General features: G+C 39.5%; 1 pseudogene; it reads right to left on the reverse strand.

Moving 5' to 3' along the window:
• Positions 1–13,365: 13,365 nt before the first annotated feature.
• LOC116898441 lies at positions 13,366–17,751 on the reverse strand (annotated as a pseudogene).
• Between the last annotated feature and the right edge of the window lie 6,782 nt (positions 17,752–24,533).

Here is a 24,533-nt window from a genome sequence, read left to right on the forward strand (position 1 = left end):
ACTGTTAATAACATGCATAACAGTTTTTAGATGAAACTTGGAGAGATTCCAGAAAATAAGCCTTCCTTGCTTCTAATGCCAATATTCAGCTTTTGTGTCCATTTTGTCAATGTTTGCTTCCTGCTTGCCAATCACATGCAAAAAAGTCAGGTCCTTCATTTGACCAGTAATCCCAATAGCTTGTTTTTATACACAAGTACTCCATATATATCCTGAGTCCAATAAAAGCTTTCATTCCATCAAGAGAAGCATCCTTGATGTTCTTGGGATAATAGTAGTTTGGCTTTTCTGCATGCATTGGATTGGCATGTAAATGTGTCTTTTCTGTCATATTCTACCCTAATATGTCAGAAATTTTCCCTGATAAACAAGCAGAGAAAATCTAGGCTCATGCTTACTTGCGTGATATGACCTGGAATGTTCATTGGCCCTTCTTCATCCTCACTGAAACTTAGAATGACATCTGGCACCATAAAGTTCCTATGTGGTGTGACCCTTAAGGGTCACACCAGCATTTCCATATCACTTGGTTGAGGGGCATGGACACACCTCCTTAAAATCCACACTGTTTTTATTTTCAGAATCACCACTTTCACTTTCACTCACTGCATCCTCAATGTAATCATCATTTGAATCAGAAAGAGAAAGGTGATCCTTACACTCCCTCTTCCTCATTTGACTCCTAATTCTGTAAAATATCCACCACTTGCCGAACTGAGTAGTGACTTGACCTCGCCAGATTACCTGTTAAAGTGCTCAGTTAATTGCTTGCTTCATGGTGAATTCCACCGACACCCCAAATCACTTCAAAATGAAACCAAAACAGACATTTCCAATAGACTTATTTGCAATCATCTAACATCATGCTAGCACAAAACTTAGCCATGATTGGGTGATAGTTTTAGCTCTTGGTAATGAGACACCTCATATTCCTGCTATACTGGTAATTTGCTATTATAGACATTTATGCCATTTCTGCTTTAGTGAGAAGTTGGTACAATATGGTTATGATGAATAAATGTCCTAGAGAAGCTAACATTCATAATTCTGTTCATTTCATTTAACATTGTCAATGACATATAAATAAGCTTGTTTGTTCATAAGACTAGGCTTGCTAAACCTCTCAAACTTTGAAAAGCTTACCAGAAATGTTAAAAAAAAATAGATCTGTTCATATAAATCATTACCTGTCATGAGTTCCCAATGTCCATGACATGAGATATCTGAACTTTTCTGCACCACTCAGGAAAATGTATTCATAATTCTAAAACTTAAAATTTCTTGGTCTACCTAATTTTACCACAGAATTCTGTCAAATACATAGAACAATATTTAGAATAGCTGTGCATGACCTGTTCTAGAAAACAAAGTGAAGGAAATACTTGCCAGTTCATTCTTTGAGATTGTCATCCTAATACTGAAGTAAACTTAAGGTGAAAAAAATAGATGTATAACTTATCCTACATATGGAAAAATTGTAGAAAAACACTTAGCAAATGCCCAGTAGCAAAAGTAAAGTAAACATTGCCTAGAATTTGGAACAAGTTATAAATGGACTTATGTTGTATATGGAGAGCATTCATTGCTGTTGTCCAGCACACTCACTCCTGTCAGAGATCCCATGACCGCCTATGGATTTCTTCTAAAGAAAGGAAGTTTCTTCATTGTAGCTTTGAGACATCAATTGTCCCATGAGCTGTTTTTGTCAATCCCTTTTATAATTTTATTCAGTGTCAAGTGTACTTAAAAAAGGAATAGTTTTAATTTTACTTCATGAAAAGTCATGTGTTAAATTTCTCTAGAGGAACTGATAGAATGGACATATATTATTAAATATATTACATGAGTATTATTAGCTAGACTGAGTCTAGTTAATCCCGCAATGGCTGTCTCCTGAAAGGAAGGTCAATAATCTAGTAAGTGTACAGTCCACAAGTCTGGGTTTCTCAGCTAATCTTCAGTCTGCATTGGAATCTCTTTTTTTCTCCTTTAAATCGTGGATTACTCCCCATCCCCCCAGGCTTTAATTTTCTTTCTTTTTTCCTTTTTATTGGATACTATATGTATTTACATTTCAAATGTTATCCCTTTCCCAGTTCCCCACCTTTCCAATCCTCCTCCTATGAAGATGATCCTCCTCTGACCCACCAACTTCCACCTCACCTCCCTGGCATTCCCCTAAACTGAAGATTCAGCCTTCACCGGAATATGGGCTTCTCCTCCTATTGTTACCAGACAATGCCATTCTCTGCTACAAATGCAGCTGGAACCATGGGTACTTCCATGTATACTCTTTGTTAGGTGGTTTAGTCCTGGGAGCTCTGAGGGGTCTGGTTGGTTGATATTGTTTTTTCCTATGGGGTTGCAAACCCCTTCAGCTCCTTCAGTCCTTTCTCTAATTCCTCCATTGGGGTCCCTGTGCTCAGTCTGATGGCCAGTTGCAAGCATCCTCATCTGTATCAGTAAGGGTCCGGCACAGCCTCTTAGGAGACATCCCTATCAGGCTCCTGCCAGCAAGCACTTCTTGGTATCCACAATAGTGACTGGGTTTGGTGGCTGCACATGGGATGGATCCCCAGGTGGGGCAGTCTCTGGATGGCCTTTCCTTCAGTCTGTGCTCCATAGTTTGTCCCTGTATTTCCTTTAGACAGGAGCAATTTTGGGTTAAAATTTTGAGAAGGGTGGGTGGCCCCATCATCCTACCAGGTGCCTTGCCTAACCTCTGGCTATGGTCTCTAGGTTCTCCCTCTCTTTGTTGGGCATTTCGTCTAATCTCTGTTGAGTCCTGGAAGCCAGGACTTGGTGGTGGCTACCTCCAGTTCTCCATCTCCCATTGCTACACACCTCTGTTCAAATTTCTGACCCTCTGATTATCATCTCCATCTTTTCTCATACCTGATCCTGTACCCCCTTTTCCTCTTCCTCTCATCACTTCTTCCCAAGTCCCTCCCACCCTCTACCTCCCATGAATATTTTGTTCCCCATTCTAAGAAGGATGAAGCACCCACATTTTGGTATTCCTTCTTCTTGAGTTTCATATGCTCAATGAATTTTATCTTGGATATTCCAAGCTTTTGTGTTAATATCCACTTATCAGTGAATACATACTATGTATGTTCTTCTATGACTTGGTTACCTCATTCAGGGTAGTATCTTCTAGTTCCATCTATTTGCCTAAGAATTTCATGAAGGCATTGTTTTTAATAGCTGAGTAGTAATCCATTGTGTAAATATCAAATTTTCTGTATCCCTTCTTTTTTTGAAGGAAAACTGAGTTCTCTCCAGCTTCTGGCTATTATAAATAAGGCTGCTATGAACAGAGTGGAGCATGTGTCCTTGTTATATTTTGGAGCATCTGTTGGGTATATGCCCAGGAATATATAGCTGCGTCTTCAAGTATTACTATGTCCAAATTTTTTTAAAGATTTATTTATTCACTTATTATATATAAGTACACTGTAGCTATCTTCAGATACACCAGAAGAGGGCATCGGATCTCTTTACAGATGGCTGTGAGCCACCATATGGTTGCTGGGAATTGAACTCCGGAGCTCTGGAAGAGTAGTCTGGTGCTCTTAACCACTGAGCCATCTCCCCAGCCCCCAATTTTTTGAGGAATAGCCAATATGATTTCCAGAGTGGTTGTGCCAGCTTTCAATTCCACCAACAATGAAGGAGTGTTCCTCTTTCTCCATATCATTGTCAACATCTGAAGTCACCTGAGCTTTTGATCTTAGCCATTCTGAGTGGTGTGAGGTGGAATCTCAGGGTTGTTTTGATTTGCATTACCCTGACGACTAAGGATGTTGAATATTTTCTTTAGGTTCTTCTAGGCAATTTGATATTCCTCAGTTGAACATTCTTTGTTTAGCTCTGTACCCCATTTTTTAATAGGATTATTTGGCTCTCTTGTGTCTAACTTCTTGAGTTATTTGTATATATTGGGTATTAGCTCTCTATCAGACGTAGGATTGGTAAAGACATTTTCCCAATCTGTTGGTTGCCATTTTGTCTTATCAACAGTGTCCTTTGCCTTACAGAAGTTTTGTAAGTCTTGATCTTTGAGCGTAAGCCATTGGTGTTCAATTCAGGAAATTTCCCCCTGTGCCCATGTGTTCAAGGCTCTTACCTACATTGTCTTCTATTAGTTTGAGTGTATCTGGTTTTTTGTGGAGGTCCTTGATTCACTTGGATTTGAGCTTTGTACAAGGAGATAAGAATGGATCAATTTGCCTTCTTCTACCTGCTGACTACGAGTTAAATCAGCACTATTTGTTAAAAATGCTTTTTCCCCCCCATTGGATGGTTTTCACTCCTTTGTCAAAGATCAAGTAACCATAGGTGTGTGGGTTCATTTCTGGGTTTTCAATTCTATTCCATTGATCTACCTTCCTGTCTCTGTATCAATACTATGCAATTTTTATCATGATTTCTCTGTAACACAGCTTGAGTTCAGCGATGGTGATTCCTGCAAAAGTTTTTATTGTTGAGAATAGTTTTCACTATCCAGGGCTTTTTGTTATTCCAAATGAATTTGCAAATTGCTTTTTCTAATTCTATGAAAAATTGAGTTGAAATTTTGATGGGGATTGCATTGAATCTGTAGATTACTTTTGGCAAGATGGCCATTTTTACAATATTAATCCTGCCAATCCATGAGTATAAATCTAAGTAGATTCTAGTATCACTGAAGGAATCCCTCAGCATCATTCCTAGATGAACTTACCAGGAAGAGAATGAAGGCAAGCAGACAAAAGCAAAGGATTCCTTTTTCCTATACTTTCATGGAGGCTGTCACCAGAAGGTGCAGCCCAGCTTTAGGGTGGTGGCTCTTCTGAACTCAAATGATCCAGATTTAGGGGGAGTCTTCTCACCTCAAATGATTAAGAAGATCCTTCATAGATGTGCTCAGCTGTTTAGTTGATTCCATATGTAGTCACGTTGACAGCCTAGATTAGCTGTCACATATCATATTTAGAAATGTCCCCATGCTTCTTCCTTGAGCCTGAGGGAGTCATGTAGATAGCATGCTTTGTCTTTTAATTTGGTGAAGACTTTCAATATAACAAGTACAGATAAACATGTTGCCAAATGTATGTTAGGTCTGTGTTAAGCAGGAAGTATCAATCACTATCAGTTGTTTGGGAATCTCTTGAAGCCCCTGACCTCTCATATTCTCTCTACATGCTTTCCTGGGGTCACTTCATACTCTGCATTATTTCATCACATGTATACACATGCATACCTTATTATGAAGGCTTCACAAGACTGGAATACCCTGTGATCCAGAGCAAGAAATATAACAAGGTGGTGCCTTATCATTTTATTTGGGGACCTTCCCCTTCCCAGTTTCAGCACTTTCTGTACATTTCTCACAACAAATTGAGTCCCTCTGCTCAACCCTGTGTTTAAAACTATATCTTTCCTGTTCTTTATTACTTTTTACTCTGTTCTTTATTAATTAGGTGACGGGCCATCTGAGCTGCAGTCTAGTGTACTGATCTGCTCTGATTTGTCCTCTCGGGTTGAGGGCCCTGTGGTTTCTTGTAAAATTAATTATTTTAAGTATAAGTTAGCCAGTGAATTAATCCAGTGGCTGTATTTCTTTACCTTTGCTAATCCTCCATAACAACACAACGAAACCAAGATTTATTTCAAGGTGCACCTCCATGCTGGACAATTAAATGATCTATAATAACCTTGTATAGTATCTGTTTACCTCCCAGTCCCAACATGATTCTTGGATATTATTAATCTGGCTCTATAGGCTTCAGATGTTTTTCTCATGATGTTTCCTTGGACTCTCTCTACCTCATGCTGATCTGAAAACTCCCTCTCTCTTTTTTTTCCCTACCTGGCAGAGCTCTCCCTTATTCTCTCTTCTGCCCAGTCATTGGGTGATCTGCATTTATTGACAAGGCAGAGAATAAAGGATATGAATTGTTTACATGAACTTGAGACAGGAGATCCTTGACCTAAGTCTTACAATGCTGTGTTTGGATTGAAGCAAGATATAAGGGCAGAAAATCAGCATATGAATAACACAAGGATATTCTTTACACAACGCACAAGAACATAGTTACAGTTTCTGGTCTAATACATTTAGCTGTTCTGGCTGCTTCTCTTGTCTTGTTCCTCAAGTGGCCTCAGATACAAGACACCCCCCCCACCTGTTTGGCTTTGTCTTTCTGGATTACAGTTTATGGCTATTGTTTTCTAATTTATTTCACAATTCTGATAGTGAGAAAAGGAGACATAGCCTCCTATCTAAGTATCAGTTCCATGAGACATGTTCTAGTAAATCAGTCTACTTCTGCTATGATGATATGAGAAAGTCACTCTGCTATCTCTAAATGTGTTAGCAGAGCAGATTCCTTTCTAGGTAAAACTCTTATTGTATGGTTAATGGATAAAGAACTGTAGGGTTATATTTTTCTCTTTTAGTGTGCTTATAAAGGTCTATGTTTATGCTATTAAAGGGCATCATATTAAGAAATGCAAAAGGAAAAGGGATCAGAAGGCTGGGCAGAGAGAATGGTTAAAGTGATGCAACTATAAAGATACAGCTTTGCTAAAATGGTTAAAGGGAAAGAAAAGATTTTTAAATAAAAGAGACTGGATTATATAAGATGCAAATATAACTATAAAGTTAAATGAGCGAGTACAGTGGTTATGAAAATTAAAACAGGAAAAGTTAAAATGGGTATTACAATGTTGGCCAAAATGATAGGATTTTTAAAATTTTCAGGCCAATATTCAACACACCTAAAATGTAGTTCTGTGAATGTCCATTCGATTTTCTTAGGATTGTGATCTGTTTTGGTAATATAGAAAAAGATGCAGCTTCATTATTTAAATGACATCTAGGCATCACAACAGTAGGCTCAGCAGTTAAGAGAGCATCTACTGCGATTCCAAAGGATCAGAGTTCAATACACAACACATGTCACGGGGTCTTAACCTCCACATTGCATTAAAAACCCTTAATTTGTGATATACCCAAGATACTTTCTCCGCTTTCAAAATGCCTTCAACCATAACTCTTTCCTATCTCCTAGCCCCCAGGAGCTATCCTAAGACAAATCTCCTACCTGGTCTCTTAGTATGAATACATACGTATGTGTAAATATAATTAGATAAAAAGTTCTTTTCAAAGACATTTAGGAACACCTTGGGATTTCTAAATAATCTTAATGTATTTTATTATGTGATGAATATAATTTCTCTTTTGCAGTATATTTTACACAATAATTTCTGTGGTGCAATTTAATCTTCCAATTTTATTTCAATATTTATTATTTATTGATTGATATGTGTGTTTGTATGATTACTGTGTTCCATACTATACATGTAGATGTCTAAGGACAATCTGGTTATCCATAGTGGATAATTTGGATGAGAAAGACCCCCATAGGCCCATAGGGAGTAGCATGATTTGGTGGTGTAACCTTTCTGGAAGCAGTATGTCACTGGGGTATGGACTTTGAAGTTTCAGATGCTCAAGTCAGACCTAGTGTCTCACTCTTTCCCTGCTACCTACCAATCAGGATATAGAAATCTCAACACATCTCTAACACCATATATGCCTCTATGCTGCCATGCTTCTGGCCATGACAATAATGGACTAAACCTTTGAACTGTGAGCCACTTCCAATTAATTGTTTCCTTATTAGAATTGCCATGGTCATGGTATCTATTCACAGTAATAGAAATACCAATTAAGACACGTCTTCTTCCACATGTAGATCCTAAGGTTTGAACTAAGGTCACCAGACTTGTCTGAAAGCATCTTTACTACATGAACCATTTTACTGGCTCAAATATAATTGCTCTTTTTAAAAATAAGCAGTTTCTCTTTGTTCGCCAGGTTACTTATGTTATTCTGTGACTTTTCTTTACTTATTCACTTTACATCCCACTCACTGCCCTCTCCCTATAACTCTCTTTCACAGTTCTCCCTCCTCCTGCCCCCCCTTCTCTTGTAAGTGGGAGGGGCCTCCCTGAGTATCTTTCCACCCTGTCACATCAAGTCTCTGAAAGACTAGAAAAATCCTTTCCCATTGAAGCCAGACAAAGCAGGCCAGCTAGAAGAACATATCCTATAGACAGGCAACAACTTTTGGGATTAACTCCCCCTACCCCAATCCCTGCTTCTGTTGTTTAGAACCCACATGAATACCTAGGTACACCTCTGATTCATGTCTGCAGGAAGGCCTAGTTCCAGCCTGTGTATGTTGTTTGGTTGGTGGTTCGGTCTCTGAGAGCCTCAAGGGTCCAGGTTAGTTGACTCTGTTGGTTTTCCCGTGGAGCTGTTATCCTCCCCAAACCCTAGGGCCACAATACTACTTACTATTCTTCCATAAGAGTTCCCAAGCTCATCCACTCTTTGACAGTGGGTGTCTGTATCTGTCTGAGTCAGCTGATGAGTGAGGCCTCTCAGAGGACAGCCATGCCAGACTCCTGCCTGCAAGTATAACAATATCATTAATAATGTCAGGGATTGGTGCTTGCCTATGGAATGGGTCTCAAGTCGGGCCTGTTATTGTTTGGTCATTCCCTCAGTCTCTACTCTATCCTCTATGCCTTTATTTCTTGTAGATAGAATACATTTCAGGTCAAATGTTTTTTGGGTGGGTTGGTGCCCATATCACTTCATTTGGGTTCCTGCCTTGCTATAGAAGTGGCCTCCTGTTTCATATCCCCACTGCTGTGAGTCACAGCCAAGGATACCCCTGTTGATTCTTGGGCACCTCCCTTATCTCTTTCTTCCTGGAGATGCCCCCTACCTCCCCACACCAATCAGTTGCAGATTTCCATTCCTTTTCATGGAGATCTGACTATTCCTCATGTCCCTTCCCACATCTAATCTTGAATTCCCTCCAGTGCCCTCCCTACCATCTCTCCTACCCTTCCTCTACCTGTTAGGATAGGAGTAGATGACTTTTACCTTTCTTTCCCTTGATAGCTTGGCTCTATCTCCAGGGGTATAGGTGCCTTTGTGAATGGTTATGTCTCTGGATGATTGTGGGGGGGGGGACTTTTGCTGATTAACTATACTTGGCTAGAGCAAGGTGGCATGGTATAACTATTATAACTATTTTACTCTGCCTTCTAAGATTCAAAATCCTCTCTTGTGCCTTCCTTCTTGTTTAGCTTCTTTGGATCTGTGGAGTGGAGCATAGGTTTTCTCTATGGCCAATGATCACCTATAAATAGGTACATGCCGTGCACATCCTTTTGGGACCAGGTTACCTCATTCAGAATGATATTCTTAAGATTCATCCATTGATGATGCCTTTGTCATAGCTGAATAATATTGCATTGTGTAGATGTTCCACAGTTTGTTTATCCATTCCTTCAGGTGAGGGAAATCAAGGTTGTTTCCAGTTTCTGACTATGAACTTACAAATAAAACTGCTATTAACTTAGTTGAGCAAATGCCTTTGTGGGATGTTGGAGCATCTTTTGGATTTTGCCCTGGGTCTTAAGGTAGAACTATTCCCAGTTTCCTGAGAAACTGCCAAGTTGATTTCCAAAGTAGTTGCACAAGTTTGCACCCTCACTATCAATGGAGCAGTGTTCCCCTTTCTCCACATCCTCATCAGCATGTACTATCTCTTGAGTATTTGATATTAGGCATTCTGATGGTAAGAGGACATAGTGAAAACCAGACTGACTCCATGACAGGCTGCAAACTGGTAGTTTGGGAGACTAACCTTAAGTTTCTATTTCCCATAACTAGAAAAGTCCCAAACAAGTCAATTCCAGGAAAAACCACCCTTCACAGGCAGTCAGCTGGGAATGTGCCCCACCATCTAGCCTGATCCAACCTCACAAGCAGCCAATCAGAAGCTGTAGAAGTTGCCCGACCACCTAGCTTGAGCCAAATATAGTTAATCAGCAAAATTCATTCCCAACTTCCCAGAGACTTAAACCATTCCCAAAGGTACCTATACCCCTGGAAATAGAGCCAATCAATCAAGAGATAGAAAAGTAAAAGCCATCTACTTCCATCCTAACAGGTTTCAATTTGATCCTGCAAAGTCAACACCTCTGTTTTCCATCCGGAAGTATAGTTGAGCCCTACAGGTAGGCTCTCTGCAGAGTGGACACTCTTTGCTGTTGCATACTATTTGAGGATGGGCTATCATTATTCACAAATCATGGACCCTTACAATGGGTGTAAGATAGAACCACAGAGTTGTTTTGATTTTCATTTCCCTGATGACTAATGACGTTGAAGATTTCTTTAAGTGTTTCCTGGCCATTTGAAATTCTACTGATGAGAATTCTGTGTTAGCTCTGCACCCCATTTTTTTATTTGGGTTATTTGTGCTGTTGGTGTCTACCTTCTTCAGTTCTTTATAAAGTGTGTCAGATGTAGAATTGGTGAAGATCATTTCCTAACCTGTAGGTGGCCGTTTTGTCCTAATGATAGTGTCCTTTGCTTTACAGAAACTTTGTAGTTTTCATGACGTCCACTTTATCAGTTGATGAACTTAGAGCCGAAGCCATTGGTGTTCTATTCTGGAAATTGTCTCCTGTACCAATGCATTCAAGGGTATTTCTGATTTCCTCTTCTATGAGATTTAGTGTATTATTATATAATATGAAACTATTTCATGTGTTTTCTTGAATATAGTTTGCCTCATTGGGTTAGAATTTTCTATCTTGTTTTCTCTGTAGTGCTGGGTTGGTTGAAAGTTATTGTTTACATTTGGTTTGTTATTTAGCATCTTGGTTTCTTCCTTTATGGTGATTGAAATTTTGCTATGTACAGTACTCTGGGATGACATCTGTGGTTTCTTAGGGTCTGCAAGACTTCTGCCCAGACTTTGGTAGTTTCTTTTTCTGTTTTTTAGTTCTATCCATTTGCCTGCAAAATTCATGATGTTATGTTACTATTTTTTATTGGATATTTTATGTATTTACATTTCAAATATTACCCCCTTCCTTGGGTTCCCTTCTGGAATCCCCCTATCCCATTTGCCATCCCCTTGCTTCTATGAGGATGCTCCCCCTCCTACCCCCTCCCACCACACCTCCCTGGCATTCCCCTACACTGGGGAAATGAGAATTCACAGGACCAAGGGCCTCTTCTTCTATTGATGCCAGACAATGCCATCCTTTGTTACATATGCAGCTGAAGCCATAGGTTTCTTTGTTTGTTAGTTTAGTTCCTGGGAGCTCTGGGGGTTCTGGTTGGTTGATACTGTTGGTCTTCCTATGGATTGCAAATCCCTTCAGTTTCTTCAGTCTTTTCTCTACCTCCTCCACTGGGGTCCCGTGCTCAGTCCAATAGTTGGCTATGAGTATCTGCCTTTGTATTTGTCAGGCTGTGGCAGAGCCTCTCAGGAGACAGCTATAACAGGTTCCTGTCAGCAAAAACTTCTTTGCATGTGCAATAGTGTCTGGGTTTGGTGTCTGTGTAGGGGATGGATCCCTACAGTTCTGTTGAGATGTCATGTGTAAATCTGATAGATCTGACTTTACATGTGATTTGGCCCTTTTTACTTGCAGCTTTTAATATTCTTTCTCCTGTATATTTAATGTTTTGATTATTTTGTGGTGGGAGCATCTTTCTTTTAGTCCACTCTATTTGGTGTTCTGTAAGCTTTTTGTATATTTATACTATCTGTTTAGGTTAGGAAAGTTTTTCTCTATGATTTTGTTGAACATATTTTCTGGGCCTTTGAGCTAGGAATAATCTTCTCCTTAGGTTTGTTCTTCTTGTAGTGATCCAGATTTCCTGGATGTTTTGTGCAACAAAATTTTTAGATTTTGTATTTTCTTTGATGGATGTATCATATTCTTCTATTGTATCTTCTAGGTCTGAGATTATCTCTTCTATTTCTTGTATTCTGTTGGTGATGCTTGTGTCTGTAGTTCCTGTTCTTTTTCCTACATTTTTCCTTCTCCAGGATTGCTTCAGTTTATATTGTCTTTACTGCTTTTATTTCCACTTTCAATTCCTGGACAGTTTTATTCATATCCTTCACTTGTTTGACTGAATATTCTTGTTTTTTTTGCATTTATTTGTTTCCCATTTAAAGTATTCTACCTATTTTAATGTATCTTCTTGTGTTTCCTCAAGAAATATATTTATTTCTTCTTTAAAGGCCTCTATCAAGTATGCACATTGAAGACTTATGTGTAGTATTATCCTACAAGGCCTCCAGGAGGAATGGTTGTTGTTAGAGGAAGAGGCATTTGAAATCTAAATATGGAGGCAGTTCTATACAAAGCCCTGTCTTCATGAACAAGCTTTCAGCAGCCTTTATCTGAGTTTTCTAAGAGCTTAGCTGACGTGAATGAATGTGAACACCCAACTCAGCCTTATTCTTATTTTCTATGTGCAGTACTGGACCTAGGTTTGCATGAACACAGCCTGCACAAGACTGGGCATATCAACATTCAGTCACAGATGTTGGAGGATCATCCAAGGCAGAAATTTTCTCTAGGGAGGCATCTGCAAGGGCCAGATGCTGGGTCAGGGGGAGTCATTAGTTATCTTCAGTGGCTTTGCCATTGGTGATTTTTCTTGGCTTCAGAAATTGCATCATGCATATGACCATGTGGGTATTCCTGGTTAAACTTAGTGAGCTTCCAAAAATAAAACCAAAAGACATGAATCAGGAGAGTGTCTTTTTGGGAAGAGAGTTTATAATTTATAGAGGAGAGAGAGAGAGAGAGAGAGAGAGAGAGAGAGAGAGAGAGAGAGAGAGAGAGAGTCTGAAATGGGAGTGTAATTTAAATGTATCATATACTTGTATGAAATTATCCAAAAGAAGATAAAGAGAAAAAACATGATACTAAATATTTTATAACTACAAAACTTCATTGTTTGAAGTATAAAACATTTCCATTCACATTTAATTAGACTACAGTGAGGAAGAGTGAGGAGCCCATAATGAATTTACTGGGAATATTGCCATGAAATCATGTCTGTTTAACGAAAGAAACGTTAGGCCATTAGTTCTGAAGCATTGCAAATTTCTAGGTGCCTGCTCCTTTCATAGCTGGTTTAGAACCTTTACTTTGTTGCCTCTGAACAGTTTTAGTATTTCACTGGAGGAAGGAGAGATTAGTTTATTGTGTTTATTTACAGACTGCATTTAGCTTGTATTTGGGTGGTTAAATGAATAGGATATAGGACTCGAAAGAGAGCCCAGTAAGAGGCATATCAGGTGTAACACCAGGGGCCTCCTAGTTAACTGTATCAGTAAATCCATTCATTTGTTAACATGCTCAAGGTTTCTTCCACAGAATAGTTGCTTTTTCTTAAATACTTGCCTTGTTTGTACCTAGCTCTGCTCTGATCCATTGAAGTCTGTGGTGCATTCTTTGAAAATTTCCTGTGTCTACTTAGTGTTTCTAAGCACCACATTTGCTCAGGGCAGTCAATAATTTAGAGAGGTTTAAGTTGTGTTGATAACAATTGGCCTAATCCACAAGCAACGTTTGTCCTTGATCAAAGGCAGAGATGATCATCTTCTCAAAATCCTCATGGATGTTTGGGTTTGGTTCTCCATGATAGGGAGACTATCATGTCCAAGTCACCCTTGTTGTTTGTCTTGTGATCAGTTGATATGGTGTTTTTGTTTTTTTTTTTTTTTGTCAGAACCTGAGGTAGGGGCAACTGTTTATAATAGGTATATAGTAAGAAATAAAAGACCAATTTTAGGATTGTTTTTATTTTATTTTAATTTTAGTTCTGTGCCCATAGTCTCCACAATAATGTATTTAAATTCTCTAGTCTATATCCATACCTATCTTCTGTTTTATATTCCAGAAATAAGAACCATTATTGTATGTTTGAATACACAGACCTAAGAAACTTACAAATTCCTGGTAGGAAGAATGCACATGGTTGACATTTTGTCTAAGGTTATCATACACTTACAATTCCCTCTATGCAGTTAAACTTATACCAAATAGATAATTTTTTCAAAGCTCAAAAATGAGTTTTCTGAGAGAAGACAACAGTAATTTTTACTTATATACTATCTTGTATATAAAAATTCTTCTGAAAACATGAGTTTTCATTAGAGTTTCTTTTTCTTTTTTCTTCTTTTTTACACTCCAGATTTTATTACCCTCCCAGTCCACATCCCATACCTACCCCCCACCTCTGACTGCCATCTCCACGAGGATGTCCCCACCCCACCCACCCCATCAGTCCTCTAAACTCCCTCTGGTCTCTTCAGTGTTAGGTATACCTTCTGTGAATGAACCCAGATCTGGCAGTCCTCTGCTATATATGTGTTGGGGGCCTCAGATCAGCTGGTACATGCTGCCTGGTTGGTAATCCACTGTCTGAGAGATCTCAGGGGTCCAGGTTAATTGAGACTGTTTCTTTCAGCTTTTCCCTAATTCAACCAAAGGGGTTGTTCATTGGTTGGGTACACATATCTCCATGTGACTCAGATGCTTGTTAGATCTTTCAGAGGGCAGTCATGATAGATAGGTTTCTTTTTGTGAGCACTCCATAGCCTCAGTAATAGTGACAGGCCATGGGGCCTCCCCTTGAACTGGATCCTACTTTGGGCCTGTTGCTGGACATCATTCTCCTCAGGCTCCTCTCCATTTCCATCCCTGCATTTCTTTCAGACAGGAATAATTATAGGTCAGAGTTTTGACTGTGGGATAGCCCCATCACTCACTTGATGTCCCGTCTTTCTGTTGGAGGTGGGCTCCATGAATTCCCGCTCCCCACTGTAGTGCATTTCATCTAGGGTCCCTCATTTTGAGTCCTGATATCCTCTCACCTCCCTGGTCTCTGGTACATTCTGGAAGATACTCCCAACCTCTTCCCTCCCAAGGCTGCCTGTTTCCATTCATTCTGCTGGCTGTCAGGGTTTGAGTTCTTTTCCCCACCCCGTCAACTGAGTTTCAGTGGAGCACTTTTAGAAGGGTTGAAATTTGAAATATTTTGTGGATTGCTCTTTGTATTTTCTGCTCCCTCAACAGGGGTGCCCTGACAAGAAATAGATCATATACTCAGGTAAGATTAGGTGAAATCTGAATTGGTCATGTCAGGCTACAGCCTGTGATTGGGCAGTGGAGGGAAAAGGCAGAGCTGAAAGTTTTTAAAAGGAAGAAGGGAGAGATGGAGGACAGAGTGAGAAGAAGATGGAGGAAAAAGAGGTCAAAGATGGAGCAGTCCCATATGGCCTGGAGGAGCTGCAAGTACCTAGGGATTTCATAGATGGGCAAGAGAGTACTGTAGTGGTATATTTGTCCAATCTAAGCGTGCAGCTTATAATTATGGTATTGAGTTGTATGTTCTTTGCATGGGCACTCTGGGGTTGGAGATTTATTATTATAAATCTGGCTGGTATAAGTCTCTAGTGTTTTCATTTCACGGGGCTAAGGAGAGCTGAGTGAGCAGTAGTTGGTGTTCTGCTGGACAGCCCCAGGAGCTGGATGACCTGAGAATCTGGAGCAAATGCTCTATGAATTTCAGGTCAAACTGGTTTGGAAAGCTCAGCAAGGTAGTTAAGGGAACCAGTGGGTTGGGCAAAACAATCAGTGCCTGCCTATAGCTGGATTTAGCTTGGGTTCTTTTTAAAACTACAGGCAACAATAGTACATAGTACATAGCAACTAAAGAAAGTTGTTAAGTTCTTGTTAAGTTGCCATGAGTATAAGTTATTATCAGTATTTTTGATAATATTGTTCCTTTTGAGGGCAGGCTGAAAGTCTCCCAAGGGCTACTACAAGGAACAAACATGTGATAGAGAGGTAAAAAAGAGAAAATCAGAACAGAGAGTGAGCTAAGCAGAGAAGAGGAACTGGAGATGTGGAGACATGACAGAAAGATTGAGGTCTACATGCTGTCATTGTTCAGTAGGGACATCAACTATGGGTCAGCAGGATGGGTCTGCATGATGGTATAAAGCATCTTGGAGCTTATGCAGACACATACTCAGGCCCAGAACCTGACACCCAGCTTTGGAATTCCCCCTGGATCTGGGCAAAGAGGAAAGGTTCACTTTTTGGATTGGACCTTGGTTGAGATGTCACTGGAGTCCACATCATTGTCATTGTTCCATGCTTCTTCCCTAGATCTCAATGAAGCCTGAGATTCATATGGATGTTGGCTGTCTGTGTAGCTGCCTGATATGTCAGTGATCTCTTAGTCTTTGCTGCCTAGCAGAGCCCTGGTGATTTACTGGCACATGTAAACACTTCAAAACCTGTTGAGGTTGGTGTTCTGTGTGGCCGCTGGGTATCATGTTTGGGTCAGTGGTCCTGATATGGCCAAGGGCCATATTGATGTCTGCAGCCTGTCTTACCATCAAAGTCCATGTGGATTCCCATGGTCAGGGCTGCTGTCTGAAGGCATCTTAATGTTTGTGAGAGAGTCAGCCAACTATATAACAGCCAAGAGTACTGAAGTACAGGCAGGGAAGCAGGTTAGCTAGAGATGGCCCCACTCTCCTCAGGCCACTTCACAATTATCCTTAGTTGATGGCTTTTGCTGGGATACAGGCAGAGTGAGACTCATCCTCCAGTGGGAGTGCTTGCCACTACAATTTTGATCATTCTCCATTGATTGTATATACAACAGCAAATGGACATTTTTTTCTTTTTCTTTTTTGTGGGTATATATCATGAGAAAAGAGTCTCATAGGTCAGCAGACTGGTAGTTAAGTTTGATGGGATGTCTGATGTGAGCATCCCAAATGATTAATAATCAATCATTAAATCTTGAAAAGATCATAAAATATAGTTCATTATGAATGTTAGCATTTTGTCTAAGCTCAGTCCCACAGTTACCTGGCAACAGCCAGGTATGCTTGACTCATGATAAAATCACTATCTTGCTCTTGCCTTCGCTCCAAATCTGTCCCTTTGCCTCTTACCCTCTCTTTCCCATTGTCTTCCCCTCTTTCTCCATGTTCATGGCCAGCCTCTAGTTCTTTATTGTCTTTTTCTATCACTCTCTCCCTGCCTTTCTCTTCCTCTCCTGCCCTCTCCAGTTCCCTCAGCATGCCTTGAATAAACTATTCCAAGCTATAACACCATGTGGCTGGTCCCTCAGGGGGATGGGATACCTCAGCATGGGCCCACCAAGGTACTCCTTCCCCTATACCTGACTAGATGTCCACAAAACGTATTCCACTTTTTTTTTATCTTTTTATAAACACATCAAAGACTGAACAATATTTCATAAAACTTGATTGGGAACCATGTGCATGCTACAAAGGAAAGAGGAACTATCTCTTGAAATTGAGGCCAACTTTCCATGCTATAGAGGCTAGCAGATAACTTTGGCTGTTGGTCCATATATTTAACTTTATTTTAGATAAGGTGGATTCTTCTGCCCTCTTGTCATATTTTACAGTGGTATAATTTTCAAGTTTTATATTGTAACACAATTTTTAATGATTTACTCACTGACAGGTAGCTCAGTGATTCTTTGACATCTAGTGTCATATATTTGTAGCACATTTTCTTGTTCAAGTGTCCAGTTCCCACATGTCAGTAGTGGGTACTATAGCTGTGAGAGGTAGAGAGGACAAACTTAGTATCTATCTTCATATATCTGCGAAGTTCTCTTAGAATCCAATGGGAATTCTGTCACCCACCATATCATTAGGGTTTCTGTATTCATATTTCTTATACCACTTTAAAGAACAATCAGCTATATCTGAGGTATTTATCCATGTAACAGTCACTTTCTTCCATGAGCATGGATGGCAGCAGCAGAATTATGAGAAATAACATCACTGGTAAAGAAGGCATGACTGAAACTAAACAGAAAAAACCCTTGGTTGAATTAAGCCATACTGGGGACACAGAGGTAAGCAACACATTGAAAGAAGATAAGCCAAAGCAACTCTGGCTGAAAAATTCATTATCAAAATAAGGAGGAGAGGCAGTGTGGGAGTTCCTGTAGTTTTATTGTGCCAATCATGCTTGTAATTGGCAGGATATGTAACCTGACTGATGTTCTTAAATGTGTACCTGCAAAGGTTTGACAATTCCTAGCTACTTTCTACACAGGTCTATTTCTCTGTCCTCAAAGGAAAGTGGGGGAAAATTCAGAACCAGTTTCAATGTTTTGATTAGTATTATTTTTGGTGTGTACTATCTCTTATTTTGCTATTCCCTGTTCATAGCATTGATACATACTGGACATGTATTAGGCTGCCAGGGTTGTCATTACACACTTATACTTGTACAAACACCTTAGAAGTGGCATGTTGTCAAGAGCAATTGCAAGATATATCAAGTCAATTTCTTTTTTTCTCCAATAAGAAATACAAACACAATGAATTGGATATGTAGTCTATTTAAGCTCACTCAAGCCATCTTAGTTAAATGGGCTGTTTTTATTTTCTTTAAGTTTTAATCAACCTCTGCTCATTGCATAAAATTTCCTGTCTCAGGAGTCATGAAATCCTATGTTTTTTAGATGCTGCTAATGGCAACCTAATGTGGTAAGCACTCACTTTCATTCTAGAACTCATATAAAAGGATTACATTGCAAAGTTGTGACGTCATTTTCTATACCATGTGAGCATTTAGAATCCTCAAATTCTTTTATTTTTATAAGCATATAATTGCTTCAAATTTTAACTGGTTGGATGACAATGGAGACTCATGGTCAGCAAAGATCTAGTACATTTTACATATTCGATACCATTTCCCCTTCATTTTCTTTCTTCAAGTACTGCCATATATTCTTTAGTGTTTCTGTAAAATTCACTGCCTGGTTTTCATTGCAATTTTAAACTAAATTTGAGTTGAAATGTTCCCAAATAGATCTGTAATTTTTTTCATGTCTTCCCTCATGGACAATTTCATTGTTCAGGATCTAGAAAACTCTCCTGGTCACCAGGGATTTTCACACTCAGTGCCCATACCTTTCAGACTAACAGCTGTTATTCTTATTCAGTAAAGAGTAAATTACAAACAATTTTTCTTTCTCTATGACACTTTGGGCCTAAGATAAGACAAAATCGGACTCATTGGCAGATGAGGAAATGCATTCAATTTGAGTTTTCTTGTGTTCTGAGTGGTGAGTTACTCTGTATTATATCTCATCTGACTCATTTCATTTTAGAGATTGAGAAGTCCTTCAATTTCCCTGGCTTAAACTTCGAAGTTTAAAGACTGAGTCTTTAATTTGTCACTAGGCTCTGTAGTCTTAACCTTGTAAATACTGTAATCTTACCATGGAACTTGCTTTCAAACTCCTCAGTCTAGCTGGAATTGCTTGTTCCATATTTTCAGTTTGAGTCAGCTTCTGCTGCAGGCTCCTGTGATTCTGTGGTTCTCAGTGACTCCTCCTTTAATTGGGTAGAGTGTGGGTCTTTAGTGTTTTGAGGCCTGAGGTGTTTCTGCTTTATTGGCTGCTGTTCCAGGCAAGAGATGTGGAGGGGAGACTCATGCCCCTTGCTTCTCTTTTTGTCTAACTCTTTGTGTCATGGTTTGTTGTTTCCATTATTACTGTATTAATTAATATTTCTGTATTTTATGCATTATTTTTTATATTAATTACTTTGCTTATTTACATTTCAAATGTTCCCCTTCCTGATCTCTCCTCCACAAACCTCCCTTTCCACACCACCTCACCTTTGCCTCTAAGAGGGTGTTTCTCTCTCACCTACTCTTGACTTGTTGCTGCAGCAACAAGTTTCCACAGGACCAAGTACCTCCCTCTCATTGATACCAGTTTAGGCTGTCCTCTGCTACATATGTAGTGATACCCATAGGTCCACCCATTGGATGGTGTTTTAGTCCCTGGAAAGTCTGTGGGGACTTGTTAGTTGATATTGTTCTTCCTATGGATAAGCAATCCCTTTCAGCGCTTTCAGTCCTTCTCCTAACTCTTCTACTGGGGTCCCAGGACTCAGTCCAATGTTTGACTTTATACAGCCTTTCTTATTAACTTCAATGCTACCTTGCTTTTCTTTGTTTTTCACACTTTTGATGACATGGATTTTATGTTTTGGTTTGTGTGTTCTCTATATTTGTGAGTATATAGTAGAGTATTGACTGGCTGAGCACAGTTTTTGCACACCTACAAATATTTTTTGAAGAAAAATTGTTTATCCTTGACATTACTGAGTTATCTTGATACTTTATGCACATGTTTCACAGGTGACAGTGTATGATCATAATATTGTTATATTTTCACGACAATGAAAATATAACAAAATAAAATAATAATTGATATTACAGAGTAAAACAATAAGTCAGTTGAAGCTTTGCAGCATATGATATTTTGTACAGAAATGAAATGTTTGAGAAAATTAGGATTTTTTTAAATTTATTTCAACATACCATTTCTATTCTACACAATTCTGAGGTTTATAGGGAATTTGCCAACATATTACGTTATGCTCTGTCAGCTTATTTGGTTATGTGATCACATATGCTCTCACTGATAAGTGGACATACCACTATACGATAGCTCAGAATACCCAAGATACAATTTACAGACCACAAGAAGAAAAAAGACCAAAGTGTGGATGCTTCAGTACTTCTTAGAAGGGGGAACAAAATACTCAGAGGAGGAAATATGGAAGGAAAGGTGGAGTAGAGACTGAAGGAAAGGCCATCCAGAGACTGCCACACATGGGGATCCATCCCACATGATGTTACCAAGCCCAGTCACAATTGGGGATGCCAAGAAGTGCATGCTGACAATAGCCTGATATAGCTATCTCCTGAGAGGCTCTGCCAGAGCCTGAAAAATATAGAGGCAGGTGATCGCAGCCAACCATTGAAATGAGAACGGGGCCTCCAAAGGAGTTAGAGAAAGAACTGAGGTAGATGAGGGGGTTTGCAACACCATAGGAAGAATAGCAGTATAAACCAACCAGACCCCCCCAGAGCTCCCAGGGACTAAACCACCAACCAAAGAGTATACATCGAGCAACCTATGGCTCTAGCTCATGGTTGTAGCAGAGGATGGCCTCGTCAGGCATCAATGTGAAAAGAGGACCGTGGTCCTATGAAGGTTCCATGCTCCAGTGTAGGGGAATGCCAGGGCAGGAAGGCAGGAGGGAGTGGGTGGTTGGGTAGGTGAGCATTCTCATGGAGGCAGGGGTCGGGGGATGGGATAGAGGGGTTTTGAAGAGGAAACTGAGAAGGGGGATAATACTTGAAATGTAGATAAAGAAAATATCCAGTCACAAAAAAGAAAAGAAAAAAAAAGAATAAGGACCCAGCAATGGTGGGCAGTCACATATTGGTGGTGACCAACAGTTACCTATTTGGATTTAAGACTCTCTTAACAGGACAGAAATCATGCCTGGTACTAACAACTTAGACAACTTTCCAGGACTAGTGTGAGTGATATGCTAGGATGATAGCATGTATCTTATTGTAACCCCAGGAACCAGGGAAAAGTTCATACAGAATGGTTTTCAAGAATGAGAACATGGAACTTGGAGTGAGGAGTTATTTAACTGACCAATACAGAAAGGTTTGAAACCATACTGGGACATAGTTAATTCAATTTACAAATGGCTTTAGTCTTTAGGAGGAAAATTATTCCATTTGGATTGTTAAACACAACAGTGCAGCTGTATAAACAAGGAAGAAGATGATGACTGCCATTAATACACAGTTTGAGACTTGTGAATTTGATTTCTTCTGCTTGTTTGGAAACACCAAACTACCACCTAGCTCCTATTACTTTTGAGTCAGAGAGGAGTAAATGAAAGTCAACTACAGGGAAAATCTACAGTCAGAGAAAATGGCATTTGAAGAAAGCATTAGAAAATGCAAATATTCCTCATTATAGAGGAATGGAAAAATTATTTTTATGCAGATAATAATTTTATCAAGTGCCTAACACAGTTTCAATATAAATGAAATCAAAACACCATAGGGAATCTTCCCAAGGTGACAAAAACAGTCTTTAAAATTACATGGAATCATAAAAAGTCCAAGGACAACCAAAGCACCCATGAACAATATCCATATTACAGGAGGTATAACTCTCTATACTACATTGCAAGGCATGCCATAGGACTACGGCATTGTACTGCTACAAATAGACTTATGAATCAATGAAATAAAGAGTACTGGGATACAATTTCACACAACTGTAGGTACCTGTGTTTTGACACGATTACTAAAAGTAAAAGTATGCATTAGAGAAAAGACAGCTTCTTTAACAAATGGTGCTGGACATAATGGATGTCAACTACAAACAATTGAAACTGAGTGTTCATCATTCCCTCTGCACAAAACTCAGCACCAAATGATCAAAGACTTCAACATGACATCTGGTATCTATAAATTGCTATAAATAAGTAAAGTGTTTCCTTTGACCTAGAAAAATGGAATAAATCTTTTGGAATAAAGCACTAAGAACACAGGATATGAGTCCAAAAATCTTTTCTAGCTATTTTTCTAAAAGGATTAGTGTCTAGAATATACAAAGACCTCTAGAAACAAACCATCAATAACAAATCAGTCCAATTACAAAGTAAGTTATGAAACAGTGATATAATTATTAGAAATACAAATATTATTCATCCTCTCCACCTGTCAGGGAAATGCTAGTGAAACTCTATAGACCCGCACAAGATTAAGCCAGTCAAAATTCCATTATGGGCCAGGAAATTATTAATGGTGAAGATTCACCACTAACTTGTAAAAGATTATTACAAAAGTTCCTGCATGGGTGTTTCTTTGCATCTTTGACTATGTATATTTCTGGATAAAAGACAGTCACACAGCCTGTATATCTTAATGTGCCTTATGCAGCATAATAGCTGGACAGCTGTATAACCTCTATGCTGTTCCAATCTACTTCCTTTACATAACCCATGCTATTACTATGTGTCATCTGGATGCTCTTAGCTCCAATTAGGCAGGCCTCTGGGCTGCTATTTCTTTTACCCTAGCCCATGGAGGCTCTCTTTGCTTATCTTCTGCACATTCTTACTATCCAATGGTGGCCCCTTTACTCCTCTTACTTCCTACTTGTTTTCCCAAATCCATGAAACCTAATTCTTGCCTATGTCTCTTCTCACCAGTTATTGTCTATAGCACTTTATTTACCAATCTGAATTAACTGAGGGTAGGGTCCTTCAGCATTCCAGCAGACTCCAATCTTGGAGGCCAGAACTGAGCATTAGGATGAAGACTAAAAGACAAGTCCTCAACACTAGATTGGAGCTTATAATAATTTACAAGCTTCTTAGGAGAAAGAGATAGGAGACATTGGGTCTGGCTTTAGCATTTGAAAGTCCAAAGCCCACCTGAGTGACACAATGTCTCCTAAAAGGCTACACCCTCTAAGTCCTGCAGGGCAACACCATGCCCCATTTACCAAGTCACTAAATATACTAGTGTATGGGGAACATTCCTACTGAAACTACCACAATTTTCTTACACTATATTTTGATCCATTTTAAAAAGGGATTTATTCAAACCTTCCTTAAGTACCTCTACCATATTGATAACTGTTGTTTAAAAAGACCTTTCTCTGTCTCTGTCTCTGTCTCTGTCTCTGTCTCTGTCTCTGTCTCTGTCTCTGTCTCTGTCTCTGTCTCTGTCTCTGTCTCTCTCTCTGTCTCTGTCTCTCTCTGTCTCTCTCTGTCTCTCTCTGTCTCTCTCTCTGTCTCTGTCTCTGTCTCTCTCTGTCTCTCTCTCTCTCTCTCTCTCTCTCTCTCTCTCTCTCTCTCTCTCTGTGTGTGAGTGTGTGTGTTTGCCTATTGTTCAGCTATGTCGAATTAATCAGGACCTGCTGTGCTAGGATTTCTGATCTCTAGTAGAGTCATATTGCCCTGGCTCTTACTCTATTTTTACATTGACATCTAGGCAACTGGGTGTGGGAAGATTGTAAATCATTCTGCTCTTAAGTCTTGTCTTTTTGAGTTGGTATTTTGTTGGTGGTTTTGCTTCCTCTCTGGTTTTTAGTAGAGTAGGGTAGAGTAGGGCAGTGCAGTGAAAGGAAGATACTTCTGGGATTCTGATACACATAACCACTGGGTTTCAAGTTATAATGTTTCTAGGTATTACCAGTTGATACCTAGGAATGGACATGGGCTGGAATGTGTTCATGGGGTTCACAAGAAAACAGGAAGAAAACATGATACTCCACTAAGAACTTCTTAATTAGCTCTTTTGAAATGGGAGTGAGAGGGAGAAAAGAACACAAGAGAAAGTCCAACCTAGAAATGGGAATGAGACTCAGGGATGGGAAGTCCTGGATGGATAGAGGGTATAGGGATATTAGAAGTTAAACCTCTTCTTTTCCTGGAAAGACTGACCTTTGGTTCAAGAGGGTGTGGGGTTCAAGACAAAGAAGTTAGTTGTGGAAGGAAGTTTAGAGGGGAAGATCTTTATGATCCACTGGAGCCTGGGGGCAAGGAAGAAGGGAGGCTACAGCAGGTGTTCTGTTTCAGAGCAAGGGTGAGACATGGGGACTAAATTTGGAGAAGCAGAGGGCAAGCTGAAGATATAGAGTTAGCCTACTTCTTTCCTTGGCCACATGAGTCTATGGGCTTTTAATGAGAGCAAGCTGGAGGTGAGGGCTAGTAAAAACAAGAAGTTAG

The sequence above is a fragment of the Rattus rattus genome, chromosome 4 (genome assembly GCF_011064425.1).
Source record: "Rattus rattus isolate New Zealand chromosome 4, Rrattus_CSIRO_v1, whole genome shotgun sequence".
Classification (NCBI taxonomy): domain Eukaryota; kingdom Metazoa; phylum Chordata; class Mammalia; order Rodentia; family Muridae; genus Rattus; species Rattus rattus.